We start from the raw sequence: 11,056 nt of genomic DNA, 5'->3' as shown, positions 1-11,056 counted from the left end.
GCTTTGCTCATCTGAACAGGGTCTCTTGCAGGTACAACCCTGCACACGGGCAACATCAACAGCAGCCCGTACATGAGCTTTCTCTGTGGTGGCCCCTACCTTGTGGAATGGCCTGCCTGAGGAGGTCAGGAGTATTTAGTTCCTTACATTCTGACTAGACATGGGCACGAACAGTATTACGAATGGAAAAACCCCACGAACAGCCCATTCGTCTGTTCGCGAACAAGCCGTTCATGAGGCTCCACTCTAAACAAACACGTGGTTGTTGCAAGCCTCGTTTGTTGCCTTCATCGGCCATTCGTCAAGTCAGACAGTCTGGGGCCTTTCAATCAATTCCCCTGGCAATGGCAGGGACTGAACTCTGTCTGAACTCCTTCTGGCTTTCCTTCTGGCTTTAACCCTTCAAAGTACTTCCAGCAGAGAGTCCCGTTTTTGCCACTGTGAAGAGGAAATGACAACAAAGGGAAGGACCCATGAATCATGCCTTTCCCGAGGTGCAATCTCTCTGAAACTTGGGGGGCCTTCGGAGGACAGTGAGGACTATGTCCCCAGCAAATTTGGTGGGTATTGGACATTGAGAAGGTCAGTTTGTAACCCCTCAAAGTAGCTGCCTTCCAACAGGCAGTTCCGTTTTTGCTACTGTGAAGAGAAAATGGCAGCAAAGGGGGGGGGAACACATGGATCATTCCTTTCCCGGGGTGCAATCTCTCTGAAACTTGGAGGATCTTCACAGGACAGTGAGGATTATGTCCCCTGCAAATTTGGTGGGTATTGGACATTGGGAAGGTCAGTTTGTGGGGTGTTTAAAGGGCCCTGCCCCTTGCACGTGGCAGGAAAGGGCCCTTTAAACTATCAGCTGGCAGGCAGCAGGCGGGGATTCCCCCTTCCAACTGCCAGCTGATAGTTTAAAGGGATCTTTAAGGGGCCATGAACAATGAACAACGAACATGTTTGTGAACAGGGTCATGTTAGTTACTGTTCGTTGTTCGTTGTTCATGGATGGCAACAAACAATGAACAGCTTGTTTGGGGTTTTTTTCCATTCGTGCCCATGTCTAATTCTGACTTGTGACTTGTGATAACCTTGCACTCTGATTAATAAATCATTATATTTTACTTTGTGTGGGATTTTGTTACTTTGAAGCCTCAAAGCTATAAAATCGTTTGTAGAACTCACCCTGTGTACACTCGAGAACCACCTACCATAATAGTACTGTTTTGAGACCTCTACTTGCAAACCACCTTTGCAAAGTAGACTTCTGTTTTGTTAATGCCCCTAATGGGCTCTGGAGCTTTGCTCCTGTACTCCTCGGCCTTGGCATAGCTAAAGGAGCTGGTGGCAGCCTGCTTAGGCAAGAGGGAGACGTTCTCTTCTTGCCCATTTTGTAATTTGTGTGATACCTGAAAAAGGCCTTCCGGGCAGCCTGTGCCCCTTCCCCTTAGCTGGGCTGGGGCAGAGGGGCCTGGAAGCCTTGTCACTGTATTATTTGAAATTCCTACTCTGCTAATACCCAAGCCAAATGGAAATTTCCCACTGGAACTCTTCCACTTTGTAACAAGACTAGGCAGTTTGAAACTCCAGAGGCCTCGGAAACATTGAGAAGCATACCTAATTTTTTACATCTCTGGAGGTCTTATTTTATCATCTCAGTCATTAAGCTATACCAGTTGGACTCTTGATTGAATTTGTATATATTTTTGTATGTATTTATTGAATATTTATATGTAATATTTATTAGGAATTATACATTAACATTTTGACACTTTGCACTTGCACAAAACAATTTATAAAAATTTATAAAATTTATTTTCAGCGGACCTCCGAGGTTTCCCTCTCTTTGTAATTGGATAGTGCACCTGGAGGTTGGCAATGATCGTTGAATTCTAACACTCCGTCCAGCAAAGTTTGAAGCCGTCCTCCCGTTAAGCAGCTCGTCCCTGGAGGCCGAAGCGGCTAGGCGACTTTAAGAAGCAGACAAAGCCTGGAAGAAGGGCAGCTGAGGAGCAATATTTCACATCTTGAACAAGCCAGTCATTTCTAGGACTACATGCTTCTACTCATTAAAAGTTTCTCTGGGCACCCTGAAAACTGACAGCAATTTCTTTCTTGAAATGTTCTGCTAATAAAGTTCTGGGCCCTCCGTTCTGTTGTTCTCCACACCTCCTGCAGGAGCCTGTTTTAGGTGACAACTGCCGCTCAATCAGCCACGCGGCATGTGAAAATTGGAAGATTCACACCTTTCTAATCATGATCAGGATGACAGCAAGACTTTGTTTTTTTGTCTTTGTAAGATGCCTTCCAACAACTCCTTTTTGATCAGGTTGTTTTTGTCATATTGACCCGCTGACTGAGAGAGACAAAAAAAGTAGGTGATTTTCCTTTCGTTGGTCTGCCTCAACTTAATTAAAATATGTACTAAGCTTTTGAACTTCATAGGGATTCTCCATCAAAGGAAAGAATAAACGGGATGACTGGTTGTTACACGCTCAAATGGTGTTTTATCTTGCCCTTGGAAGAAGAAAAATGTAAGGGAGGAGAATCTGGCAGGACCAGCAGACTGGCTTCAACCAGCTAGCCATCTTGTTTTACAGGCCTTAGTCCTTGGCCTTTAACAGCAAACTAAAAAAAGGTAAAAGTAGTCCCCCTGTGCAAGCACCGAGTCATTACTGACCCATGGGGGATGTCGCATCACGATGCTTTCGTGGCAGACTTTTTACAGGGTGGTTTGCCATTGCCTTCCCCAGTCATCTACACTTTACCCCCAGGAAACTGGGTACTCATTTTACCAACCTCAGAAGGATGGAAGGCTGAGTCAACCTTGAGCCGGCTACCTGAACCCAGCTTCCGCCGGGATTGAACTCAGGTCATGAGCAGAGCTTGGGCTGCAGTACTGCAGCTTACCGCTCTGTGCCACAGGGCTCCTTAACATCAAACTAACAGAGAGAAATTTATTCTGGGCAAGGTAGGCCTCAGTGGCAGAGAAAGCTTCCCCTGATTAATGTGTCTGCTACATTTCTTTCAAAGTAAAGGTGTAGGACCAGTAAAAAGGATGATACTTTTAGAGGTCCAGTAAATACAGAGTGGGGTTTTTATCCCTCCAGAACTTGTAGATCTACATATGTTCGTAGCAGAGTTGCCAAGACATCTCCATTTTGTATACACTCCACTTCAACTTGAGTTAGTGTCTTTCTTCTCTGTTTTGCATGAGGCAAAAAGAGGTTTTCAAAAGATGGAGTATCAGTAAAGGAGGAGGCACTGTGTCTAATTCAGTGAGTAGAGCATTGTCCTAGGAAGAAGCTTTCCACACTCCGTATCTGACTACCAGGTCATTAATCAAATAACCACAGAATTATGTGGTCTAGGAGCAATTCTTCAAACTCTGGATTCATACCTAGGTCGAATCCACACTTCCTTTTTGTTTCCGCGCCTTTTCCGTAAGCTGTGCACTGTTCATGCAGATACTCACACGCTTTCCCATTCTGCGTGTTCCCCGCCATCACTGCGCCACAATTGCGCCTTCCTTCCAAACCACGTGATAGTGGCGGAAATCCGTTTTCTCCCCACCTTTTTTTTTTTTGCACAGTGCAGAAAGGTCGGTATACCTATAAACCAACTGTAGTGAGCAGCGGTTTGCGCAAGAAAAGAAACGGTCACCGGAGCATGCGCATGTCACACGGGGACTGTTTCTCTACTGTGTCCTGCCATTTTTAAGAGCGTGAGGAGCCAAGCCGAGCAATCCTGTATTTCCCACAACGATCATCTCCAGTAAACGGTAGGTGCGGAAAACAAATATATTCCTGAAAGCTTAGGATGCAGGTGGGAAAGACAGAATGCATCATCTCGTGGTGTCACGTGGCTGTGCTGCGAAGCATGCCAACCACAATCTGAGCCATCATCACAAATATCACACTCTGAGCATCTATGTTGTTAACTACTAAAAGCAGAAAACCACTTTGAGCAGCAGAATTTCCGGACAATGCCTTTAATGTGACAATCTAATTTCAAATTTGCCCGCTGTACCAACCAGCCAATTGTTAGAAAGTGGTCTGTGACGAGCAAAAAATGAGCCAATCAAAGATGAGGGGGAGGGTACATTGCCATTTCTTAGAAGTCGAAATATCAGTATACCGGAAAATTGACCTTTTTTTAAAAAAAAAACAGGGAAGTGACGTGCGCCGTCAATTCTGACGGCGGAGGATGGAACCGCCCACTGTAACGCTTTACTCAGTGGCGTGTGGAGAAATGATTGTGCCATGAAGATGCACTGGAAGGGTGAATGTGATGATGCACAGCATAGTAGCGAAATGAACCCGATTGCCACGACTGCGCAAGATAAGCGGATGGTGAGTGAGTGTGGATTCAGCCCTATATGTGGTTCATTTCCTTGTTCATTTGATGACTTAGACTGACTATCCCAATGATTTAGTTGAGAGGAAGAGCAAGATTCGAGTCCAGTTGCATATTAAAGACTGATTTTCCAGGGTATAGGCTTTTGAGAATCCAGTTCCCTTTTCCAGCTGCAAGTAAGACTGGAGATCCCTGAGCCCTTATATCCAAGTCAGAAGTGGGAGAGATGTTGCAAAAAAGGGATTCAGGATGTAAAGATACAATGCAAACTGTAATCAACTTGAGTAGAGTAGGGGAGGAACTACAGAAAATTAGCATCTGTATAGTGAGTATGACTCCTATTCAGCCTTGGGGAGTCCATAGTTCTGAATTTTTGAATGAACTCAAATTTCAGCAATCTCGGGTTGTAATCTCCCCTTTGAAGTTTCTGTCTGAAGACTGCCAACTTCAAGGGGAGAAACTTCAAGAGAAAATTACAATCTGAGATTGCTGAAATTGAGTACCTTCAAATTATGGCTTCAGATCCTAGTTTGATGGATACTAACGAACCGTAGTTAATGGAGTGCCCCCCCCTTCGGACTATCACAGTAAGCACAGTGTAACTAAACTGCATGATATCTGAAATAAGCCTTCGGCTTACAAGAAGGAGATTTCCAGTGCATTCCTAAATGGAGTTAATGGGCTTAGGATGGTATTGACAATGTGTCCATTTAACTGTTATATAAATCCCTCTGACGAAAGTCTGAGACGCACTGGGAGTTTTTAATTAATCTATTGCACATTATTGGCTTTGACATCAGTGTTTTTTTCCTCATTTAGAATGACCATGTTCATCTCCTGCTTCTCTTACAGCTAAGTAATAATGTTATGAATATTGCTTATTTCTTTTTCTATGTACCTTTTTATCCGTTCTGCTGCCCGTAGTGTTGAATGTTAATCAAGGAATGTCTGGCTTAAATCCTGTAAACACTGCTTTGAGGTCATTTCTAGATGAAGCCAAGGACACATTTCCCCATTATGATTCTGGGAAAGATGTTTGACGAGTACTTTGGCCAAGACTGAAACTCTCTTAAGAAAAGGAGCAAGAAGGTGACATTTTGGGGAATTCAAAGTGGGCTTATAATAACATGGAATGTTATGGAGACAAAGCTAACAAAATGAAGTAAAAATACAATTTATAAAAAGCTAAAGACACCCAACCACAGAACCAAACAGCCTGGAAGTTCAAAATTCCTAGGACAGACTCCTAAGCACAGGGAGGGAAGGAGTCAACTGGGCATTTCTAGGCCAAGCATACCGTAGAGACTGTGCCACCACGGCGTAGGCCCTGAATCTGGTCTGTACCTTCTGTTTTTTACAGGAACACATTACATCTTGAGACTGCAGAGTCAGAATTAGGTATTGCCAGGGCTTTTTTTCAGCTGGAACGCAGTGGAACGGAGTTCCGGCACCTCTTGAAAATGGTCATATGGCCGGTGGCCCCGCCCCCTGATCTCCAGACAGAGGGGAGTTTAGATTGCCCTCCATGCCGGCACAGAGGGCAATCTAAACTCCCCTCTGTCTGGAGATCAGGGGGTGGGGCCACCAGCCATGTGACCATTTTCGCCGAGGGCAATTTAAACTTTAAAAAACTCCCCCTTGTTCCAGCTGACCCCCAAGTGACGTCATTGTGTGGTCCTGAGATCCATCACTGAGTTCCCCCACCTCCTTTCCCAGAAAAAAAGCCCTGGATATTGCTGATTATCATTTTGCAATTACAACAGAATGAAGGTAATAAAAGTTCCATAGCAACATGATCTACAGCCAACTGGAGGTAAGATTGTCAGTAGGGTTGCCAGGTCCCTCTACCCTCCTGCTGGGAGGGTTGGAGACCTGGCACTTACCTTGTGCCAGCGGTGTGTTCATTCTTTCGAAAGTTATGTCACCGTGCCAGCTGCATGAGCGCTTCCGCACTCTTCACGGGGCCAATTCAGACCCTTTAGGGTCCAAATTGGACCCAAACAAAGTATGGGAATGCTCCCATGGCTGGTGTGATGACATCGTTTCCAGAACTGACTTTGCTGTGATGGTTAGGAGTGCACGTGCGGCGTATGTTCCTGAGGTGCCTGCTGGTGGCAGGCGACCTCTGGGAGTTTGCCACCTCCTGCCAATCGCTGGGTGATCAGTGGATGAGGAGGCAAATCCTTGGGAACACTAGTTGCCAGGTTTCCCTGACAACTGGTGGGAGGGGGGGGCTTGCTAGTTACTGGCCACCGAGCAATGACGGCATCAAGCTGATCATGGGAGTGCTCCTGCACTTTGCATGGAGCCAATTCTTTAAGAATTGGTGTGTTTGGGGCTGAAATCGGCCATGTATGAAGCATGGGATCATTCACACAGCCAGTGTGATAACATCAGGAAGTGATGTCATCACACCAGGCCAGGAGTGCATATCGTGCCTGTTTACCCAAGGATGCCTGCTGGTGGCAGGCAATTGCTGGGCTGTTTGCCACCTCCTGCTGATGACGAGCAATTGATGGGCAGAGAAACAAACCACTGGGAGTTTGCCTGCCACCAGAAGGCACGTGGGACCCCTACTTAGAAGTGAAATTACTTGTCTGTTGACATTTATTTTATAACATTTATATTCCACTTTTTGGTCCTGAGAGATCCTTCAAGTGGTTTATGGTCATAAAATAAATAAAAATTACATCCAAATAATGAATCAAACATGTTTGTCAAATCTCGACCTGGCAAAGGAGAGCAAGTTGCAGAATACATCAGATTATACACTGTTGATAATGGCAGGATTAGCAGCAAACTAACCTTGTTTAGAATTCATCCAGATCAATATCCAGTTTGGTCCCATAAAAAATGTCGTTTGATGTTTAGCTATTCATCTTGTAACTTTAATTTAAGAGTCCTTTGCCATCATATGGCTACCAACAGTCATAATTCAGACATAGGCTTCCCTCTAAGACAGGAGGTCTCTCCTGCCAATTGTCCCTGTTGCCCGCCACTGCTTGGGCCACTGGCAGGAGGAAAATAAAATTGCTGTAGGCCTCTGCGCCAATATGTCACGTCAGGGTACAATACAGAACTGACAATGGATAACTCCCCAGTCTTCCCACCCCCAGCCCTTCCTAGCCGGGAGGGGAATTCTGCCGGGAATTCTGCAAATCAGATCTTCAGTGTCCCCTCTCCCTTCTAAAATGGGCCCTGAGGTTGAGCTTTCTCCTCTGCACCATTTTCTGAACCTGAAAGAGCCCCATGGAGCAGCTTTTTATTCACTTGCAGTTGTACTTCCTTCCCATTTTTGGTACATTTTCCCACACTGAAACATGAACTTTGACTTGCAAATGAAAGTCCATGTGTTGGGCCCTGCATTTGAAACATACTGCAGATACTATGAATTAGAATGTGCATTTATTTGAAGTATTTATATGCCCTCCTTTCTCCTAAGCATCTCAGGAACTAAGGTGGGTAACAAACAACGTTAGTTAAAAGGTAAAGGTATGTCCCCTTTACCGAGTCATTACCGACATATGGGGGGGGGGGGGGACGTCACATCACGACGTTTTCTTGGCAGACTTTTTATGAGGTGGTTTGCCATTGCCTTTCCCAGTCATCTACACTTTACCCCCAGGAACCTGGGTCCTCATTTTACTGACCTTGGAAGGATGGGAGGCTGAGTCAACCTTGAGCCGGCTACCTGAACCCGGCTTCCACCAGGATCGAACTCAGGTCATGAGCAGAGCTTTGGCTGCAGTACAGCAGCTTACCACTCTGCATCACGGGGCTCTAACAATAATGTTAAAACAATTTTATAAAGCCAACATTAAAAAACCAACAGATATAAAACCAACCTTCTAAAATTGCCTTATGCAACACCCACCTGTTCTTGTAGGTATTAGTTGCCGAAGGGATGTGAAAAATCTTATCCAAACACCAAGGGAGGGGCATCCGAAGCCCCACCTGCCCAACGAGCTTGCTAGCTTATATGAGCAAGAGCTTTCTCAGTCTTGGCTCCTACCTGGTGGAACACTCTGTCTACTGAGACCAGGGCCCGGCAGGATTTACTATCCACCGGGCCTGTAAGACAGAGTTGTTCCGCCAGGCTTATGGCTGAGGCTGGGCTTCCACTGGCTGGAGGATATAACATCTACTCCCCTCCCTATGAGAGCTGCCCACCGCTGTTCTGAAGCTGCTGCCATGTTTCAATTGCACTGCTGCACTTTCTGTAATCGCCCCCCCAAAAATGCTGCTATTTTTAATATCTTTATACAATGCTTTTAATGTTTTATGATAATGTTTAATGAAATGTTTTAAATGTTTTTAATGCTGTTATCCGCCCTGAGCCTGCTTGCGGGGAGTGCGGAATATAAATATAATAAAATAAATAAAATAAATAAACTTGTTTCAAGCATCTTGGGGGCTTCGGGTGCCCCTCCTTTGGTGTTTGGATAAGATTTTTCATGTTCCTTCAGCAATGAATACCTGCGAGAACAAAAGGAAAATAAATAAAAAAGAAAATAAAGAAAAATATCACATATTCTGTTTTGACTTGAGAATAGGACTTACCTCGGATGGCTACAGGAACTTTGTGTTCTATGGACTTGGTGTAATTACAAAGACAGGAAGGAACATTTTGCAATTTTATTGTACTTCCTGGTCAATGTTTGTATTTATTGTATATTTATTGTATTTGTACTTCTATCAGAAGTCACCAGGGGGACCCCAGAGATAGGGCCTTCTCAGTTGTGGTGCCTCAGCTGAGAAATCCCCTCCCACAGAAGTCCCCCTGGTGCAAGAAGTGATTTTTAAATGCTTCTCGGGATTTTAGAATATTTTCTCTCCCGGATCCGCACTACCAGCTGCCCTGCTTTTATGGTGCCATTTGAGAACAAATACCCTCCACTGTGGCGTTTTTAGCTGCCCTCCTTTTATGCTGTCATTGTTCTAAGGGCGCGCTATCTGGCTTTGTTGCCTACAGTTTTAAATATTTAATACCCTTATATGTAATGTAGATCTGTACAGAAGTATTTGATGGTTTTGTTGGCATTTTAACAAATCTTCTCTTGCAGATGTTTGAAGCTCATTGTGTTGTGATTCTTATGGCTTTGTCGGTTTTAGTGTAACGACAGCATCTTCCGAAATTGTGCCAGGAAGACGCTGTCATTCCGGGAGCTTGGTGTGATGTTCCGTGGCCAGTAAGCCGTGTGAAAATGCCCTATGTTGTGTGTATTTGTCTGGAGAGATGGGCCAAATATTTTTAAACAAATAGGTTGCAAACGCTGTGGCAGCATCTCGAGTATCATCTTCATGTCAGAGTAGAAATGCTTTCCACACCCTTTTTTCCTGTTCCTCCTCGTTTCTCATTGATCTCTCTGAATAACTGCAGTGCTTTGGGACTTTGTTTGCTAATGGTACTCATGCAACTTACCGTTTAAACCAGCGTTTGTACAGCAAACTGCAGTATAGTATGACATCAGAATGTATGCTGAATGTTGATGTGACAGCAACCCCACAAGAATAAAGCTTTAATTTGCAAAATGTTACGTTATAAGGGACTTGAGTGTGTAAGTACATGTTTTAGCATCATTTTGTTCAAAGGACTCCGTTTGGCATAGTGGAACAGAACTGATGTTGGATAAATGTCATTTTATCTAAATTACGCTACCGTATGCAAAAGGAATTGAGCAAATGGCCGTCCCCCATCCTTCAACTCTCTCTGAGATGCTACAGGAAAAACGATTCCAGAAATCATAGAACTTCTGAAATGACTTTTCACTGCCTTTTCCCCTTGCAGTCACTGCCTGAAATTCTGGGTGTGTAGATTATAAACAATAATATATATTCCTATATAAGCCCTACCAGGGCTTATTTCTGGGGAAAGAGGTGGGGAAACTCACCCAGGGCAACTGTTGGGAGGAGGTTGTGCACCTCTCATTACATGTGCATGAGTGCACCACGTGCGCGCTTTTAGGGCTACACGATGACATCATTTCCAGGAAGTGATGTCATCACACAGGCCGTGGTTGCCACCAAAGCGCTCCTGTGCTCCATGGGGGGGGGGGTCTGATTTGGCCTAGATAAGGCTAAATTCAGCCTGGATTGGGGTTGAATCAGCCCAGAATGGGATGCGCCACTGCAGGGGAACACCCCCCCCCCCAGCAGTGGCCAGATCTGGGTGATATGGGGCCAAAATGGGGCCAAAACAGCCAGGATCAGCTTGGAACAGGCTGCTGCCACATGGCACATCATTCCCCCGCCTGGCAGCAGCCCAAAACTAGCTGTTTAGGGACCGATCCAGGCCATTTTGGGCCCAAATTGGGGCAAAACAGGCTCAAAACTGCCCGGATCAGCCTGAAATGGGCTGCTGCCACATGGAAGAGCACTCCTCCACCGGGCAGTGGCCTGATCCTGGCCATTTTGGGGCCAATCTTGGCTGTTTTTGGCCCAATCCTGGCCGTTTTGGGCCTGAAGTGGGCCCAAAATGGCCAAAACACCCCCCAAAATGGCCTGGATCAGGGCCAAAATGGCCTGGAACCCTCCCCTGCCCGGCACCAGCTTCATCCTGGCTGTTTTGTCCCTGATCCGGGCTGTTTTGGCCCAAAACGGGCCAAAACAGCCTTGAACGGGCAGCTGCCAGGTGGGAGAACCCTCCCTCACCCAGAACCGACACGATCCCAGACGTTTCACCCCAGATCCAGGCTGTTTTGGCCATGAT

Source organism: Eublepharis macularius, chromosome 9 (assembly GCF_028583425.1).
Source record: "Eublepharis macularius isolate TG4126 chromosome 9, MPM_Emac_v1.0, whole genome shotgun sequence".
Lineage (NCBI taxonomy): Eukaryota > Metazoa > Chordata > Lepidosauria > Squamata > Eublepharidae > Eublepharis > Eublepharis macularius.
This window is presented reverse-complemented; position numbering follows the sequence as displayed.